Raw genomic sequence first — 18,458 nt, forward strand, 5'->3', positions numbered from 1 at the left:
CAGCGGAGCGTGCGCAGACGGGAGACTGCGGGCCCGAGCGCCTTGTTTGGTGATGGCCGGGACGTCTTCGTCTGCGGAGATCTGGGAAGTAACTGCGGTCGGCGCCATGTTAAGTCGGGGCAAAAGGGACGGCGTCACTTGGGGGTTGGGCGCCCGAAGCAAATTCTCGAAGCCGCGTGGGACGTGCGGGCGGCGTTTAAGTGCTCGCAGAGACACACTCCGCCTGGCTGAGGGGAGATGAGTGACGAGATAAATGGGAACTTTCGGATGCCGGTTTCCGCCCGTTGGGGAGCGAAGACCGGGAAGTTGGGCAGTGCGCCGGGAGAGCGCGGCCGAGTGACAGCGTCTCCGTGGTTGGGCGGCCGGGGTGCGAGGGGCGGTGCCACCTTCCCGGAGGTGGCGGCCGGCGGCATTCCCGGGCCCCCGAGGTCGGCTGCCGCCTCGGGAAGAGAACACACGTCAGTACTACCGTCAACAGAAATCCGAAAGGCCGGGCAACGGCGGCGGGCGCCCCGGGAAGGGAGCCTGTAAGTTAAGGGAGTGGCGGAGAAATAGTTCACGGTATTCCCCTCTCTGTCATTTAAATCTTACATAATTTGTAATGTTTCCTTTTTTTTTTTAATCTACTACCGTTTCTCTTAAGTAAAAAAGGTCAATATTCTCTCTGAGGTATTTTGTGGGCGCTGAGGTCTCTGCTTGCTCTCTGCCGAGCCTGGCACTGGGACCGCTTTCGGGGTCCCCAGCCGCGTGCCCAAGGCAGACCCTTAGCGGAACTGGGTGGACGCTGAGCCAAGTGAATAGTTCCCAAGCTTCTGGGGTGACGGGTTCCAGGACTATGGAGACAGAAGAGGTCGGGACGAAGGTACCTGTCCCCTTAGGCTTAGTAAAGTGCGTCTGCCCTGCTGGTCTCAGATTCCGGACAAAGGAAAGGCCAGAATTTAAAATTCTTAAGAAATCTGGTTTGGGGGGGGGCGCCTGGGTGGCTCAGTCGGTCGAGCGTCCGACTTCAGCTCAGGTCACGATCTCGCGGTCTGTGAGTTCTAGCCCCGCGGTGGGCTCTGTGCTGACAGCTCGGAGCCTGGAGCCTGTTTCAGATTCTGTGTCTCCCTCTCTCTAACCCTCCCCTGTTCATGCTCTGTCTCTCTCTGTCTCAAAAATAAATAAACGTTAAAAAAAAATTTTTTTTTTAAGAAATCTGGTTTGGGGGCGCCTGGGTGGCTCCGTCGCTGGAGTGTGGGACTCTTGATTTCAGTTCAGGTCACGACCCGCCCCCGGCCCCCACTCACCCTCTCTCCTTCTCTCTTAAAAAGAAAAAGAAAAAAAAAAAATGGTTTGGATGTAAAAATAGCAAAACACAGCACCCTATTGGACTCTTTGTTGGAGACGGCATAGACCTGGCTAACCAGGCCTTGTTGTGCAAGATCCTAAGTTTTCTAGCCCAGGCAGCATCTCAGCTTTGCATGGCTGTCAACTCAGCAGTGAAACTCTTACCCAGATGCTTGACATTCTGATCTTTAATTCCAACAGAACACGTTTCGAGTTATTTATTAATTCCTTCAAATGATTTAATGTTATCCTGCACAAAACATATTGAGGCCAACCAATAGCGATTACTCACTTGTTTCTGTTTTGAGGATGTAACCCAGGGAAATGAAGGCTGTTTTTCATCTTAAATGGACGTACCTCACCAGAGAACGTCTTACGGACTTATTTAACACATGTGCTACGTTGAGTATATACAAGTATGTATAAAAAAAAAAAGGATTCAGAGTTCAAAAATAAAAATTCTAGTGACATCAAAATGTATGCACAAGCAGGTGTGCCCTTTCCTAACTGGAGGGGACGGTGAGCAGCGACACAAAAGCAGGAACAACAGCAGATACGTCAGCTGTCATCTTCGGTAGACAGCAAAATGCTCTAAAACGCCACCCATCCCCGGAAGCCTAATATCACCCAGGCAGGAGCTTATCTAAACGCCACGTAAGTACAAGTTTCTGGTCACCTACAACATGTTTCACCTTTCAACTGCTGTAATGTTGAGGACGACCTGAAAAACTTGTCGTAACAGTGGAATATAACTGCAATATGGAAACACCTTTTTTTTTTTTTTTTAATGTTCATATTTGGGGGAGAGAGAGAGAGAGCGCAAGGAGGTGGAGACAGACCATCTGAAGCAGGCTCCAGGCTCTGAGCTGTCAGCACAGAGCTCGAGGTGGGGCTCGAACCCACAGACCACAAGATCATGACCTGAGCTGAAGTCAGTCACTTAACTGACTGAGCCACCCAGGTGCCCCTGGAAACACCTGTTTTAACGTTACAGGAAAATGCATCCAGAAAGGTCCAACCTGGAAAATTGTGGATATTCCTCAAATCTGGCAGACTTGGTCCTGAATGACAGCACACTTCCTCCACCCCATGGCATCCAACCCAAAAAGCAGGGAGGGGCAACTGGGGTGGAGTGATGGGCCGGAGAATGAAAGTAAGCACAGTTTCCAAAAGCAAAGTGCTACAGCTGGAAAGCATGCCTGGAAGATAAAGCCACAGAACCCATGAAGATCTGAGCCAGGGCACCTCATATGGATAAGAATTTTCCTGCAGCAATCTTACCCCTAATGTCAAGGACACTTGAGACAGTCCAATTCTTTGCTTTGTTCCCCTTAACATTAAATCATGAGCCTTTTCCATGTTTTGAAATGTCCACGAAACATACATTTTAAGAGCTGCCTAATATTCCACTGGAAGGGTGTACAATAATTTAACAGTTTCCTTACTGTGTGGCATTTAGGATGTTGCCAAATTGTCAGTGTAATAAACCCTATTCCATCAAAGTTCTCATACAAGGTCTTGGAGTGTATGCTGGGTTAAATCTTTAGGACAGATTACTAGAAATGGAATTACACTTCATAAAAAACAGGATATTTTCAAGGCTGTGAATACACATTATGAAACTGCTTTTCAGGATGGTTGTGAGAATTCGCAATTTCACTAACAGTGTAGAAAAGCACCCACCAAGTATTTAATATTTGGCTTTTGTTAGAAAAAAAATTTTTTAAGTTTATTTTTGAGAGAGAAAGAGCACAAGGAGGGGAGGGGCAGAGAGAGAGAGAATCCCAAGCAGGCTCTGTGCTGTCAGCGCAGAGCCTGACATGAGGCTCAATCTCATGAACTGCAAGGTCATGACCTGAACCAAAATCAAGAGTCAGACGCGTAAGTGACTGAGCCACCCAGACACCCCAGAAAATATTTTTAAATTAATGTTTCACATTAAGATTATATGGTCATTTCATACAGAGTTCTTTGCCTAAAAAGATGAAACTAGATTATTTTACATGGTTGGTTTCAGTTTCAAACATTAATTTGTATTCATGTTAGTAATCTAGCAGGAAACATGACTTTAAAAATTTATAGGGGCACCTGGGTGGTTTAGTCGGTTAAACATCTGACTCTTGCATTTGGCTCAGGTCATAATCTCATGGTTGTGAGATCAAGCCCTGTGTCAGGCTCTGTGCTGAGTGTGGAGCCTGCTTGGGATTCTCTCTCTGCCCCTCCCCCTTCATCTCTCTCAAAATAAATAAATAAACATTAAAAAAGACTGTAGGGGCGCCTGGGTGGCTCAGTCGGTTAAGCGACCGACTTCGGCTCAGGTCATGATCTCGCAGTCCGTGAGTTCGAACCCCGCGTCGGGCTCTATGCTGACCGCTCGGAGCCTGGAGCCTGTTTCAGATTCTGTGTCTCCCTCTCTCTGACCCTCCCCCGTTCATGCTCTGTCTCTCTCTGTCTCAAAAATAAATAAACGTTAAAAAAAATTTTAATAAAAAAAAAAGACCGTAAAAAATTGTGATTTGGGACACCTTCAATTAGAAGGTCTGATTTTCTGGGGTGCCTTGGTGGCTCAGTCAGTTAAGTGTCCAACTTCAGCTCAAGTCATGATCTCATGGTCTGTGGGTTAGAGCCCCACATTGAGCTCTGTGTTGACAGCTCAGAGCCTGGAGCCTGCTTCAGATTCTGTGTCTCCCTCTCTCTCTACCCCTCCCCGCTCATGCTCTGTCTCTGTCTCTCTCTCAAAAAAAGGTCCGATTTCCCATGTCTGATAATGGATTAACAAATGACACATATCCAAGGCAAAGGGTTAACAAACAATACAACTCTGTAATAGAAAGGAACAATTAATACAACATCGTGGATAAATTCCAAAATGGTTATGATGAGAGACCCCAGAAAAAGAGACATCTAGTGTATGATTTCACATATATATAAATCTGTAAGATTAATAGTAAATTTTATGTATAGAAAGCAGCTCAAGTTGCCTAGGGATATGGTAGGGATGCATAGTGGGGGGCTTGCCAGGTATATTCATTACCTTGATTGCAAAAACTTCTTTCATAGGTATACACGTATGTAAAACTCAACAAATTGTAGCCTTAACATAAGTGCAGTATCTGTACCACTTATAGTGCTATAAAGCAGTGGAAAAAAGTCTGACGTACAGACTAAGAGCTTTTTATTTTCTTGACACAGCTTTCAAAAATAGAATTAATGGGGCGCCTGGGTGGCGCAGTCGGTTAAGCATCCGACTTCAGCCAGGTCACGATCTTGCGGTCCGTGAGTTCGAGCCCCGCGTCAGGCTCTGGGCTGATGGCTCGGAGCCTGGAGCCTGTTTCCGATTCTGTGTCTCCCTCTCTCTCTGCCCCTCCCCCGTTCATGCTCTGTCTCTCTCTGTCCCAAAAATAAAAAACGTTGAAAAAAAAATATCTTAAAAAAAAATAGAATTAAGCTTATTTATAAGCCAATTCATAGCTGGAAAAAATTTTAAATCCATAATTTACATAGGTGGAGAAATCTGGTTTTTTTCATTAGTAAATTCATGGCTTAAATCCATTGGAAAACATCTAAAAATATATCCAGCCTGGGTGGGAAATATGCACTACCTTTGAGTGCCACTGTCTGAAAGGAAGCAGTCACTCTTGGAGCAATCATAAAGAGTTAGGGGTCAAATGCTTGTCACTAACTGCTCATTCCTGCACATCTGGCAACTGGTGGGTGCTGGTGTCAATGGTGAACTGTCTCAATTACATCAGATGGGGCCAATGACACTGTGCTTCTGGCAATGAATGTCTGACAGCTGAACCCAAAACTTCTGTGGAATGAAAACTAAGACACAGAAACAATTATTTTGAAGGCTAAAAAGAAGATGTAAAATTCACTCAAGTTTAAGGCTTGCCAAATGAGAGGTGACAGAGAAAATACACTTTTCCTTTGGAGGAGCTATTTACTGAGAGGGTCTAGAAGAGGGAAAGAAGTCAGATACACAGGAAAAACATTTATCTTCACACAGACAACTCCACATTTATACACAGGTGGTTTCACAGTTGTTATAACCTCACAAATAATTTTACACAATCACAGGCCATCAACACCAGACCCTCTATTTACGTCCCACCACTCAGTGTGGGATTTTACTTCTGTGCATCATCCTAAGGAATTCATTTCATTTGGGGAAAGAAAAAAAAAAAAGTTGAAGGGTGCCTGAGTGGCTCAGTCGGTTAAAAGTCCGACTCTTGGTTTCAACTCAGATCATGATCTCACAGTTTGTGGGTTCAAGTCCCGCATCTGGCTCTGTGCTAACTGTGCAGAGCCTGCTTGGGATTCTCTTCCTCGCTCCCTCTCTGTCCCCCCCTCCACCTCCCAAAAAAGTAAATATTTTAAAAAACAAAAGAAAAAATCAGGAAAACACTAATCTGTTGAAAGAACAATATGGAAAACCACTGGGAAAATACTTGCTGTGACAGAGTGAAGTGTCCCCATTGCAAAAAATTCCTGTGAATATCCAATAGTTAAAGAAAATACAGGACTCTGAGCAGAGAAATTGAGAGAGAATACAGACTACAAAACCAAGGCAACACAGGATTCAGAGAAAAGCAATATCACATGGCAGCATAGACTTAGCCTTAAAGGGAAGCCACAGAGAAATGGTTTTAGATGTAGCTTATATTTCAGAGTTTACTTATTCCTGATATGTATCTTCTATTTGACAAGAGATTTTAACTATTCTATCATTTATAAAAGCCATTTTAGGAGATGTACACATGCCACTTCCTTCTTGAACCTCCTCTTGCTACCCGCTCCAGCCCAATCCTGTGAGGAAAGCCCATTCATCCTTTAAGACGCGCAAAAGTGCTCCTCTAAGTGAAGATTGGCGATGAAGTCACCATAGAAAATATTGGAAGTACCTTAACTGCTATATAAAGAATGCATAGGGGCGCCTGGGTGGCTCAGTCCTTAAGTATTCTCGATTTAGGCTCAGGTCATGATCTCAAGTTTGGGATTCTCTCTCCCTCGCTCTCTGCCCCTCCCCTGCTTGTGCGCCACCGCCCCCCAAATAAATAAACATGTTTTTAAAATGTGCAAATTGTGTCGAATGCCCTCTAGAAATGAAAATCTGCTAAATTTGCTGCCATGGAGAGAGACTATATTTTCCAAATTGTAGATGAGGGTAAAAATAAACCTATACATTAGGGAAGATTTTAACTCGGTGGCCCCTGTTCCTACATGTAATTACAACTGGGCGAAAAATGGGGCAAAAATCACAAAATAACAAGATCAACGCCAAGGACCCACAGGACCCCACAGCCAGAAGGAGCTCGCTAGGGACGTGGATGGCTGCAACAAGCACTTCCGGTCGTGAATGAGAGCGGACGCCGCGCTGGGAGGGGTGGGGCGCGCCCGCCCTCCGCCCGAAGGCCTGGATGACCTGCAGGTGTCCTGGAGGACAGCCCTGAGACCTCGCCCCCGGCCCTGGCGCCCCGAGGGGGACGGGCGGGTCCGGGGGGGCCACTCGCAGTCCGCAGACCCCTCCCTGTCGCGCCCCCGTCCCCACTCAGGGTCCCGGCCGCTGGAGCCCCCCGCGAAGCTCGCCCGAGGACGGCGTCTCCCTGCAGTCGCAGCACTCTCCCCGGATCCCTCCGCCCTCTGCGCAGCCACGGCTGCCCACCCCAGCAGACCCCCGGCCTGGACGGCAGGAGCCCCTCCACCGCCCGGGGGCGGTTAAGGAGCGGGAACGGCAGCTTCCTGGCTCCGAGGCCGGAGGCCTTTCCAGCCGCCCGTTGCTAGGCAGGGTGCTGTCTCCTGGCAACGCAGAGGCGGGGAATTGGCCGACAGACAGACACACTCTGAGCCAATAGCCGTGGGCTCCCTGGCCAATGGGAAACGTGAGCGGTCTGTTACTAAGGAAAATCCGGTCTCTAAGTAACGGACAGGCTCGGGACGGAATCCAGAAGTTACTAGCTGAGCGGTCATAAAGAGTAAAAAGGCATTTTCTGTAAACCAGATTTAAAATTTGGCTTGGGGCGCCTGGGTGGCTCAGTCGGTTAAGCGTCCGACTTCAGCTCAGGTCACGATCTCACGGTCCGTGAGTTCGAGCCCCGCGTCGGGCTCTGGGCTGATGGCTCAGAGCCTGGAGCCTGCTTCCGATTCTGTGTCTCCCTCTCTCTCTGCCCCTCCCCCATTCATGCTCTGTCTCTCTCTGTCTCAAAAATAAATACACATTAAAAAAAAATAATAAAATAAAATAAAATTTGGCTTGCCTTCCTAAGCCCATTAGGCCCTCGGTGCACCCCGGCCTCACCACCTGCCGCTGGCTCTCTGGCCGACACCTGTGCCCAGGCCACCTCGACCCAGACCTGGGGTACCTCCGGGACCACGCTAGTCCCCAGGACCGGGTACCCCCAGGACCCGGCTCCTCTCAGGACCCAACTACCCCAGGACCGGCTACTCCAGGACATGGCTACCCCTAGGACCGGATACCCCCAGGATCCAGGAACTCCCAGGAATCCGGGGTACCCCCAGGATCCGACTACCCCAGGACCTGGCTACTCCCAGGACTAGCTACCCCCAGGACCAGCTACCCCCAGGACGCAGCTACCCCATGACCTGGCTACTTCAAGACCCAACTACCCCCAGGACCGGGTACCCCAGGACCTGGCTACCGCAGGACCGGGGTACCCCCAGGGTTGGCTACTCCAGAACCCCGCTATCCCCAGGACCTGGCTACCTTCAGGACAGGTGGGCAGGCGCTGCAAGGAGAGGGTAGCAGCGACCTTGGCACGGCCTGCTGAAATCAGTGCTCTTATGTATCTCTGCTTCGTTTTAGCTTTCATTAGGTTCCTGGGAAAGAAGTGCCTCAGTCCCACGGGTTAGAAGTTAAGGGGGTGGTCGGTAATGAATCTGGCAGCTGGCAGGATGGGGGCCGGTGTCAGAGGTGAGAGCTCTATCAGCCAGTAGTGGGTCTGGTCAGGGACCAGACTTTTCACTTACTGGCTGAGTCCAGTGAGGGTGTGAAGCTGGGTCTCACCTGCTGTGAGGACATGTCAGTGGTGGGGCCTGTGAGATCGCTAACAGGAGACCACCGCCAAAGTGATCCCCCTTTCCTACCTGATCCTGAAGAAAAGCCCATTCATCTTTCAAGATTCACAAAAGCCACCTGTGATGTAAATATAACCTGATGAAAGAAACCCAGAGTGATTTTATCTCCAGCCCAATCTCCTTTAATTGTAAATACTCCAGAATTCTCCCTTTACTTTTTATTGAAATGTAACATATATACAGAAAAGTGCACATGTATGTACATTTGATGATTTCCTACAAACAAAACACTCCCTTGTAACCACCACCCAGTTAAAGAAACCCAACCTTAGCAGAACACTTCCTGCATCCTTTGTCTTTTCCCCCACCCAAGAGTCACCAGTGTCCTGATTTCTCACACCATAGATGAGCTGTGCCTTCTTGAGCATTATATAAATGGAATTATACAGTATAATTTTTTTTGTAACATGCTTATTTAACTTAATCTTATGCTGTGGGATTTATCCATAATGTGCATTTAGTCGTAGATGATTTATTCACATTGCTGAATTCTTCTGTGTGTATATCCCATTATTTTTTTTTACTGTTGATAGACCCCATATTTGCCTACTATGAATAGTACTATAGAATATGAATATTCTAATACATATATACTAAGTATACCTCTTAAGAAGGGGAGACAGGAAAAAGATACGTATGCTTACTTATTTTTATTTTTGCAAAACAATAGAAAGATAGCCAGAAACCAATGAAATAGGTTTCCTACATGAGGTGACTGTGAATGTAGCAGAAAGGTAAGAGAAAGAATAACTAATCTGAGTATACTTTTTTTTTAGTGTTTATTTACTTTTGAGAGAGAGACAGAGTGTGAGTGGGGGAGGGGCAGAGAGAGCAGGAGACACAGAATCCAAAGCAGGCAGGATCCAGACTCTGAGCTGTCAGCAGATATCCCGACATGGGGCTCGAACACATGAACCATAAGATCATGCCCTGAGCTGAATTCGGACGCTTAACCGACTGAGCCACCCAGGAGCCCCTACTTTTGAACAGTTTTAACTTGAGAACTTTTTATATATTTCTTATATATTTATACAAATACTAATATTTGTATATTAAATAAACAATGTATATTAATATTATACAAATATTAATATTCATATATTAAATAAACAAATTTGGGTTTAAAACATTTAAAATTGAATACAAAAATAAAAGCACCAAATAAATAAATAAAAGCACAGACTTCACTGTATTTCAAACAAATGCTATAATCACAGAAAAGAAATACACAAACACGAAGAAGCCGTCCAAGTAGATTGAAATACAGTACCTTTGTTATGACTGGGAAGAATTGCTAAAGCCAGGCTTATTTTTGGTTGTTTTTGAAGTAGCATGGGCATAGAAATTCTAAGATTACTTTTGTGTTATATAACTGAACACATGATTAAATAACTGAGTAATGATTAATATTAGCGGGAACTAGGATTTTCCCTGTGGGAGGAAGCAGATACAGACCCTGAAGAGAGAAGGGGAGGCCAGTCCCATGAGGTTTGATTAGGGTTAGAATATTAACATGCACTCATAATGTACATCTATATGTGCATGCGTGTCTATGTCTTAGCTCCGTCCATTAAAATGGCCTTGTTCTAGGGGCTTCTGGGTGGCTCGGTAGGTTAAGTGTCCAACTCTTTTTTTTTTAAAGTAATTATTTTTAATGCTTATGTATTTTTGAGAGAGAGAGAGAGTCAGAGCACGAGCAGGAGAAGGGCAGAAAAAGAGGGAGACACAGAATCGGAAGCAGGCTCCAGGGTTCAAGCTGTCAGCACAGAGCCCGATGCGGGGCTCAAACTCACGAGCTGTGAGATCATGACCTGAGCCGAAGTCAGATGCCCAACCAGCAGAGCCACCCAGGTGCCCCAGTGTCCAACTCTTGATCCCAGTTCAGGTCTTGATCTCAGGGTCATGAGTTAAAGCCCTACATTGGGCTCCACACTGGGCATGAAGCCTACTTATATTAATAATAATAATGGTAACAATAATAGTAATAAAATGGCTTAGCAGTAATGACATCTCAGGAGCAGTGAGCACACCCGCATCCACACTGAGGTGTCTAAACCCCACTCTGTGCCAACAGGAACGAGGCTCCCTTGGGGAAGGGACTGACTGAAGTAGGGACTGTATGGGACTGAGGCAGGGCAGGATCTGCTGGCACAGTCCCTCACAGATGTTTTTCTGGAGTCTTTACAGGCTAACCTCCATCGCTCGCTCCCAACTCTGGGCCCTGTCCCTTCCACTAAGAGAACAAGGGATTGAGTCCTTTCCACCTGGAGTCTCCTTTGTCCCTTCTCCTCCTCCCGTACCTGCCCGCAAACCCCTGGTCTCCTATCTGAAGGTAGGCCACGTCACCGGCCTCACCCCGGCACCAGAGGTATTTAAATGGTTCCTCTGCCCTCTTGTTGCACGGGAACCGCAGCCCGGGGGCACCCCCACACTGAGCGGGGGCCAGGCAAGGAGAAAGAGCCTCCCCAGACTTCAGGCAGGTGACGCAACCCTCCTCAGGCCTCGCGGTGTGTGCCTCGGGGACCCGCAGCTTTGGAGACTGGTGCTGGCCCCAGATACCTCCCGTGTGGCTGTGTCGCTGTACAAGCTGTCTGCTGACAGCCGGCCCTCTGCCCCCACCTCAAGCCCGAGATGTGTCGCTGTGAGTGAGGGGACCATGGGAGGTCACCTGCTCAGTGACTGCAGAGCAAAAGGACCTAGGGACCCAGAGCGCCACTCCACAGACGGGGGCTCCTTCCCCTTCTCGGTCCTCACAGTGCCACTCGGGCTGAAGGCAGACGCCCGCATGGGCAGCCATCCCTGGCCCCTGTGCTAGGCCGCTTCCTGGAGGGAGCGGCGTCCTTCCGTGTTCACTGCTTCCCTGTGGTTTGCCCCCCTCCCCCCGGGGGCAAGGAAGCCTCAGCAGGGTACCATGTCTGGGGGCCTCAGGTGGCCGGCCAAAGGCACGGCCTTCTAGATGCTACGGACGCCAGCATCCTCCCTGTAGTGCCCACATTCCCCTGTGCCTTCCGCCCCGAGCTGTCGGGCTGCCTGGACACGCTGTCCTTCAGGTCACCGGAGAAGGACAGCACGGACCAGGCCCTGCTGAGCAAGTGCATACCCCGCACCTCCTGTCCATAGCTCCTTTGGGTCAGCCCGTCTTCCAGCACTCGGGGAAGGAGAGCATCACCCACCTTGCTGGGCTCTGTGCAGAGGGGCCCCGGCGATAAGGGCCGGGCAGTTCTGCCTGCCTCTCCACCTCACTTGAGTGGGCCCCGGGGCTGGAAAGGTGGAGGAGGAATGGGCGTGGGGTCCAGCCACTGCTCCTCTAATGAGGGGCACAAGTAGCCTGTCTTCATCCCCCAGCCTGAGTCAGAAGGGTAGGAGGGGAGGCCGCCTTCCCAACCAGAGCTCCCCTGACATCCCACCGGTGGGTGGGGGGCTGGGGTGGTTCCGGCCTTCTCAAGGGCCCAGCTCGGGACCCAGGCACCGAGGCCCTGTGCTCGGTTTCTTGTAGCCCCTGCGTCCGGGCGCCTCCCCTGGTCCTTCAGACAACGGCGGTGCGTCTTGGCTCCAGAACCAGCCTGCTGTCCCCGCCTCGGTACTCAGGGCTTTCAACACACACTTGTTTCTTTAAAACGTTTAAAACGTGGATGGCTCTGTTGGAAGAGCATGCAACTCTTGGTCTTGATCTCAGGGTTGTGAGTTCGAACCCCACTTTGGGTGTAGAGTAAGTATTTATTACTTCAATAAATAAAACTTTCCAAAAAAAAAAAATGGGGCGCCTGGGTGGCTCAGTCGGTTGAGCGTTTGACTTCAGCTCAGGTCATGATCTCACAGTCCGCGGGTTCGAGCCCCGCGTCATGCTCTGTGCTGACGGCTCAGAGCCTGGAGCCTACTTCCGATTCTGTATCTCCCTCTCTCTGCCCCATCCGCACTCATGCTCTGTCTCTCACTCTCAAAAAATAAACATAAAAAAATTTTTTTAAATAATAAAAATAAAAATAAAACGTGAGAACACAGCAAAGTTTTGACAGTAAACTATTGTGGCTATGCTTGTGTACGTGCAGATATACCATTTTTTAAATTGTTTTTTAAAGTTTATCTATTTATTCTGAGGGGGGCGGGGGAGGAGGGGCAGAAAGAGAGGGAGCGAGAGAATCCCAGTGTGGCAACAGGGAGCCTGATGTGGGGCTCGAACTCATAAACCCGTGAGATCACGACCTGAGCCGAAATCAAGAGTCAGGCACTTAACTGACTGAGCCTGCCAGATGCCCCCAGACATACTCTTTTTATATATGTGCTAGTGACCCCCAGCCGAAATCAGGCTCAGGGCACCAGGCAGCTCCTGCATTTCAGGGGCCACGTTTCGCCTCCTGACTCATTTCAGCAGGCAGGGAGCGGGGGTCTGCAGCCCAGCTGCTGAAATCGTGGCGATACCTGCTTTCAAGTCTGATTCCAGGAGCAGCAGAGGGGAGGAAAGACCTACCAGAAGACCGTGGAGCCCTGGGGAGCCTGCCCGGGGGAGGGGAGGACAGCCTGGGCTGGTGGCAAGAGGGAGCTTCTGCAGACAGAGGGCCAGGGTACAGGCAACCAGGGAGCTCCGGCCATTCCCCTCAGGGCCCCCTGACTGTGCCCTGATTTCTGGCCCTGACCCTGCCCTCCATCAGGAACGGGTGTCCTACTTAAATGTCGGCCCCGAGGGGCTCGGGGCTGGGACGTGCCCAGCCTCTCTCACGGCCCGGTGACGACTGGGAGAGGCCAAGGGCAGGAAAGGCAAGCAGGCTGACATTCGTGCGCCACAGAGCTCCCCTTTAGCACCTTCGGGAACATCCAACAGGGTGCACATAAAACGTAAAAAATAGCAGTTTCTAACACACAGGGATGCCCGGGTGGCCCAGTCGGCTCAGGTCATGATCTCGTGGTTCATGCGTTCAAGCCCGTGTCAGGTTCTGTGCTGACAGCTCGGAGCCCGGAGCCTGATTCGGATTCTGTGTCTCCCTCTCTCTCTGCCCCTCCCCTTCTCACACTCTTTCTCTCTCCTTTCCTCTCTCTCTCTCTCAAAAATAAACATTTAAAAAAATTAAAAATAATAAGTTTCTAACACACAAAGCATTTTGTGCAAAATGTTCATGGCACCGAGAAAGCCATTCGATTGAGAACACAATGACTTTGGCTCTTACTCTGACAATCAGTGTGCAAACTATTCACGATGTAATAGTAAAATGCCACGAGGCACACCGGATCAGCGGGATAAGGTGTGTGCGCGTGCACGTGTGTGCTTGTGGCACCTTCGCGGCACACACCTGTGTCCCAGGCTGACTACTGAGTCACGCTCACCTGAGCGGCTTGGGCTGGTAGTCCCAGGGAAAAATTCCCTCAGGGGCTCACACTGTGTCTTCAGAAAGCGACCCTCGGGGCGCCTGGGTGGCTCAGTCGGTTAAGCGGCCGACTTCGGCTCAGGTCATGATCTCACGGTTCGTGAGTTCGAGCCCCACGTCGGGCTCTGTGCTGACGGCTCAGAGCCTGGAGCCTGTTTCTGTTTCGGATTCTGTGTCTCCCTCTCTCTGACCCTCCCCCGTTCATGCTCTGTCTCTCTCCGTCTCAAAAATAAATAAACGTTAAAAAAAAAAAAAAAAGAAAAAAAGAAAGCGACTCTCATTCTCTGGAACATTTGGAACCCAGGGCATTTTTCTCCCTCAGGAGGTCATAGCCTTCTACTTCCCAATGTTCCTCGTCTACCTCTCTGATTCAACTTAAGAAGAATAACAAGGGAGCACCTGGGGGGCTCACTCCTTTGAACGTCTGACTCCGGATTTTGACTCAGGTCATGATCCTGGTGTTGTGGGATCGAGCCCCGCGTATAGCCCTGCATCAAGCCCCGAGTCAGGCTCAGCAGTGGGCATGCAGCCTGCTTGGGATTCTCTCTCTGTCTCCCCTGCTCTCTCTCTTGCTCTCTCTCTCTCTCTCAAATAAAAATAAAAAAAAATTAGGGGCACCTGGCCGGCTCAGTCAGTTGAGCGTCCAACTTTGGCTCAGGTCACGATCTCACAGTCTGTGGGTTCAAGCCCCGCACCGAGCTCTGTGCTGACAGCTGGAGTCTGGAGACTGCTTCTGATTCTGTCTTCCTCTCTCTCTGCCACTACCCCTCTCGTGTTCTGTCTCCCTCTCTTTCTCTCTCAAAAATAAACATTAAACAAATTAAAATTAAAATTAAAAAATTAAAAAGAAGAATATAACTTTGGATATAAGCTTTGTTTTAAATTTTAAATTTTACTTTTTTTAAAGTTTTCATTTGAGAGAGACAATGCAAGCAGGGGAGGGGCAGAGAGAGAAGGGGACAGAGACTCCAAAGCAGGTTCCACGCTGACAGCATGGAGCCCCACTCAGAGTTCAAACCCATGAACCGTGAGATCGTGACCTAAGCCAAAGTCGGATGCTCAACCGACTGAGCCACTCAGGTACCCTTAAGATTCAATAATCACGCTTACTAGCACTAATTAATATGATTGTTAAATTAAAATTTTTAACGTGTATTTTAATATAATTTATATTTATCATATATACAATTTATAATACATATAAAATTTAATATACTTTTAAATATAAATCTTATTATATCCTAAGCCAATTTTAGAATAATCCTATTACAGCTCAAATTGTAGAACCAGGCAAATGGAATAAAAACATACATGTATTTCTTTCTGTTGACTTACTTTGCTGTTTCAAGGGAAAATGTGCATGTTCTCAGGCCCTGCCACTGTGGGGAATAAGCTTAGGAACTCCCTGAGCCTGCACTGATGGGTTAACAAGGCATAAAGAATTACAAAGCCAGAGGAAGCTCACACCCAAGTTTGGGTAACAAGATTAGGTAAATAGGTATAGAGAGAACAGCCGAGGCCCTAAGATAGAGAGGGCGGGGCCAAAGCCCCAGGATAGGGAGGGCGGGGCAAAGGCCCCAATGCAGAGGTATATGAGGCAAACAAGATTAGGTATTCAGGGCGAAAGCGCCCCCCAATTTAGTACTGTAGCAGAAAGCTGCTTTCACAGGAAGGAAGGACCAAATTAGGTAAACAGGTAAACAGGGCTATAGACCACTGCGGGCAAAAGTTGCCCAAAGTGGAGCTAATTAGCAAAAGAAAGGTGTTTGGTGACCCTGAGGTAGCACGCTCTGTCTTTCTTGTCCCCTAGGCTGGTAAGATACACAGATGCAGCGCCTAAGTCTGCTGCTCAGCGCCAGGATTTTGTTTTGTGTTGACCCAAACCCCTAACACCGTGTATCTTCAAAACCCTCTTTCCCTCATGCCCATGAGTTAATATTCACAGATTTATTGTCTCTTTGTGCATGTCCATCACCATGTTTGTAAGCCTTCTGATCCTAATTAAAACGGAGCAAGGACCCTTAGTCGGGGCTCTTGTCTCCTCCTGGACATTAGCCATCTCTCGCATTTTAATCCTGCGTCCTGCTTTCGTGCTGGACAAGAAAGATCTCTAGACTCAGAGTCTACAACACGCCACATAGAGAAAAAAGTCATTTATGCTTTAAATTCTAACTCAGGGTCTGTCTTCCCACAACTCTTCATGATGAGCTCAGTCACCCACAACAAACGAACCTGCTCTTTGCCAGGGCCACAGAGTAAAGGCAGACTTGTGGCCCATACAGGTCAGCTGAGTTCTCTGCAGCCATCATTGCTCCGGAGTGGACCCCGAAACCAAGGGCGCAGCTGAGTGGATGACCTTGATGTACCACACTGTTTCACTGTTCCTGACCAATTCATCAACCAGCTTTATAAAACTATTATTCGATCACCCGTTTATCAACTGCGTAGTAGAATTTCTTTGTCCTATCTTTGTGGTAAATGTTCTAACTGGACAAGCGCATGCACAAAGGAAAGTTTTCCAAAACAATTAGTGCTGCACAACTGTGCGAAGGAAAAGTGTACATGGAAGTGTCACACACTATTTAAAACTTGAAAATCAACAGTATTAGTAGTTACGAACATTTTGTAAGATTCAGGCCACATGTTTTAGATTAAAAGAGTCTAGTAGACACTAACTAGAATAATCGAATAAAGTATTTCTTTTTTCAAGGGAAGAATACATTCACAGTGTGCGATTGTGTGAATTACTTAAAATTTGAAAATAAGGATTTAATATTTAAAAAATCTTAATAAATATGGGGTGTATAATACTTTTATTTTGTGGAAATAAAAGGATGTTAATATGTAAGTTGACAGTATCCATTCTTTTTCAAATGTTCACTAATTTATTTAATCAAAAGTTTGAATATTATAGACGAATCTGTCCTATCATAACATAGAACTTCCTGTGATCTGAAGATGCACCCAGTGTATTCAACAAAGAGTAATCTCAGAATGGCTGATTTCAAGAGGTTGTGAATGTCTTATGCTCTGTTTTGTTCTAATTTTTTTTTAACGTTTATTTATTTTTGAGACAGAGAGAGACAGAGCATGAATGGGGGAGGGTCAGAGAGAGAGGGAGACACAGAATCCGAAACAGGCTCCAGGCTCTGAGCGGTCAGCACAGAGCCCGACGCGGGGCTCGAACTCACGGACCGCGAGATCATGACCTGAGCTGAAGTCGGACACTTAACCGACTGAGCCACCAGGCGCCCCTGTTCTGAATTGTCTATACTTGTAGGTGATGTGAGTGTGAGCCCTTATATGTAAATTGCTACTTAAGCTCCTATGCATACATGCACTCTAGTGATTATAAACTATGGCGACCAAAATTAAAATGTGAAATTCAGCGGATAGCTCTGAAATATCTTCATGTGCTTATTTACAAACAGGGAAACTGTGGGTTACTAAAGATGCCTTCATAATCTCTGTTCCCAAAAGACACTCAGATTAAAACAATTACCAAACACGGTGAACGTACACTCTAGAAATCCATAAATGTCAGCCTCTGTCCATCCTTATTGTGAAAACTGATTTCAAAAGCAGGAGACTATCTTCCTGATGGCTTTAGGAGTCTGGTACTACGTCGCAAGTTCTAATTAATGCACAAGTTTCATATTGACAAAGCGTGTGGCCTCACCCCAGCTGACTCGAAGCCAGTGGTGGGTGATGGTCCAGTGAGACCAAAGAAAGGACCTAGAGAGAACGACGGGGACACAGGCTTCCTGGGGGGACCTGTGTGCAGGGAGTCCGGCAGTGACCAAACGAACAAAGTATCGCCGCTGGGATCTACGTGCAGCAAGCTGTTAGAGCAACTGACCCAACAACTACCTGGGCCCTTCCCCTCCTTGCATGGCCAGCGTGCAAGGACACCTTTGCTTACAAGGGAGACACTCCAGCTTGGTCACCCCCGGAGTCCCTGACCTGGAACGCTGAGCACGTTTTTCTACATGTCCTGCCTGATGGGAATATAGAGGGAGGTCAGGGTCTCTACGTTCTCAAGGCAGTGATTGACAGGGGCACCACACCAGCGATCCAGCACACGGCACACACACACACACACACACACACAACTTTGAACGTGCCTACCGTATACATGAGAACACTACTGATGTGGCCGTAAACCGCAGTGGGACAAGCCAGGAATCATCTTTCGTAACTTGTACATCCACCAGCGTGTGAAACGTAAACATTCATCATTCCCATTTTATGATCGGGAGTTTTCACGATGAAATATTTTAATTCTTTACACATAATTGTCTATTTATAAATAATTATTTTATGTGTAAAATACACAATTTACTTGTTTACTTATGTATACATATATACCTTGAAGAATATAGTGTATATATGTCATAAACACACACGCTGGGATATTTAGATGAATTAAAAACTATGAAACAATAGCCCTCAAAATAGATCAAATCTATAGCCATTACTATATGAAATAGCCGTTACTATATGAAACATTAAATGTTTCATATAAACATTTTTACTGAAGAATTTTTCACGTGTCTTTATGAGATTTGATTACGTTTGTTTCTATCCAGGCGACATAACTTATGAGCCTTTCTCAGGGATGCAGTCCCTCAAACTGACAATATACACCACACTTCTATTAGCAATAAGGTTTCCTCG

General features: G+C 47.5%; 1 long non-coding RNA gene across 1 annotated transcript; it reads left to right on the top strand.

The window, feature by feature from the left end:
- Positions 1-78: 78 nt before the first annotated feature.
- Positions 79-2,828, top strand: LOC131489553 (uncharacterized). Its single transcript, XR_009250647.1, has 2 exons — positions 79-527; positions 2,321-2,828. It is a non-coding gene; the product is annotated as an uncharacterized LOC131489553 (long non-coding RNA).
- The last annotated feature ends 15,630 nt before the right edge of the window (positions 2,829-18,458 follow it).

The sequence above is a fragment of the Neofelis nebulosa genome, chromosome 11 (assembly GCF_028018385.1).
Source record: "Neofelis nebulosa isolate mNeoNeb1 chromosome 11, mNeoNeb1.pri, whole genome shotgun sequence".
NCBI classification, from domain to species: domain Eukaryota; kingdom Metazoa; phylum Chordata; class Mammalia; order Carnivora; family Felidae; genus Neofelis; species Neofelis nebulosa.